The sequence below is a fragment of the Arachis hypogaea genome, chromosome 2 (assembly GCF_003086295.3).
Source record: "Arachis hypogaea cultivar Tifrunner chromosome 2, arahy.Tifrunner.gnm2.J5K5, whole genome shotgun sequence".
NCBI classification, from domain to species: domain Eukaryota; kingdom Viridiplantae; phylum Streptophyta; class Magnoliopsida; order Fabales; family Fabaceae; genus Arachis; species Arachis hypogaea.
The window spans coordinates 48,176,967-48,178,702 of NC_092037.1; the positions used below are offsets into that span (position 1 = coordinate 48,176,967).

General features: G+C 41.9%; 1 non-coding gene across 1 annotated transcript; it reads right to left on the reverse strand.

The window, feature by feature from the left end:
• Positions 1 to 301: 301 nt before the first annotated feature.
• On the reverse strand, positions 302 to 409 carry LOC112767907 (small nucleolar RNA R71). The gene has a single exon (XR_003185352.1). It is a non-coding gene; the product is annotated as a small nucleolar RNA R71 (small nucleolar RNA).
• Positions 410 to 1,736: the final 1,327 nt, after the last annotated feature.

Here is a 1,736-nt window from a genome sequence, read left to right on the forward strand (position 1 = left end):
CATTGGAGCAAACAACTTTGAGCTTAAGCCTCAATTAGTTTCTCTAATGCAACAGAATTGCAAGTTCCATGGACTTCCATTGGAAGATCCTCATCAGTTTTTAGCTGAGTTCTTGCAAATCTGTGACACTGTCAAGACTAATGGGGTTGACCCTGAGGTCTACAGACTTATGCTATTCCCTTTTGCTGTAAGAGACAGAGCTAGAACATGGTTGGACTCTCAACCTAAAGAAAGCCTGGACTCTTGGGAAAAGCTAGTCAATGCCTTCTTGGCAACGTTCTTTCCACCTCAAAAATTGAGTAAGCTTAGAGTGGAAGTCCAAACCTTCAGACAGAAGGAAGGAGAATCCCTCTATGAAGCTTGGGAAAGATACAAACAATTAATCAAAAAGTGTCCCACTGATATGCTTTCTGAATGGAGCATCATAGGTATTTTCTATGATGGTCTCTCTGAACTGTCCAAGATGTCTTTGGATAGCTCTTCTGGAGGATCTCTTCATCTGAAGAAGACGCCTACTGAGGCTCAAGAACTGATTGAAATGGTTGCAAATAACCAATTCATGTATACTTCTGAAAGAAATCCTGTGAACAATGGGAATAGTCAGAAGAAATGAGTTCTTGAGATTGACACTCTGAATGCCATATTAGCTCAGAACAAAATATTGACTCAACAAGTCAATATGATTTCTCAAAGTCTGTCTGGAATGCAAAATGCACCAAGCAGTACTAAGGAAGCTTCATCTGAGGAAGAAGCTTATGATCCTGAGAACCCTTCAATGGAAGAGGTGAATTACATGGGAGAACCCTATGGAAACACCTACAATCCTTCATGGAGGAATCATCCAAATCTTTCATGGAAGGATCAATAGAGACCTCAACAAGGTTTCAATAACAATAATGGTGGAAGAAACAGGTTTAGCAATAGCAAGCCTTTTCCATCATCTTCTCAGCAACAGACAGAGAGTTCTAAGCAGAATAACTCTGACTTAGCAACCATGGTCTCTGATCTAATCAAAACAACTCAAAGTTTCATGACTGAAACAAGGTCCTCCATTAGAAACTTGGAAGGACAAGTGGGTCAGCTGAGCAAGAAAATTATTGAACTCCCTCCTAGTACTCTCCCAAGCAATACAGAAGAAAATCCAAAAGGAGAGTGCAAGGCCATCAACATGGCCGAATTCTGGGAAGAAGAAGAGGCAGTGAACGCCACTGAGGAAGACCTCACTGGACGTCCACTGGTCTCCAATGAGTTTCCCAATGAGGAACCATAGGAATCTGAGGCTCAAAATGAGACCATAGAGATTCCATTGGACTTACTTCTGCCATTCATGAGCTCTGATGAGTATTCTTCCTCTGAAGAGGATGAGTATGTCACTGAAGAGCAAGTTGCTAAATACCTTGGAGCAATCATGAAGCTAAATGAGAAGTTATTTGGAAATGAGACTTGGGAGGATGAACCCCCTTTGCTCATCAAAGAACTGAATGACTTGTCTAGGCAGAAACTGCCTCAAAAGAGGCAGGATCCTGGGAAGTTTTCAATACCTTGTACCATAGGCACCATGACCTTCAAGAAGGCCTTGTGTGACTTAGGGTCAAGTGTAAACCTCATGCCCCTCTCTGTAATGGAGAAATTAGGGATCTTTGAGGTGCAAGCTGCAAAAATCTCACTAGAGATGGCAGACAACTCAAGAAAACAAGCCCATGGACTTGTAGAGGATGTTCTGGTTAAAGTTGAAG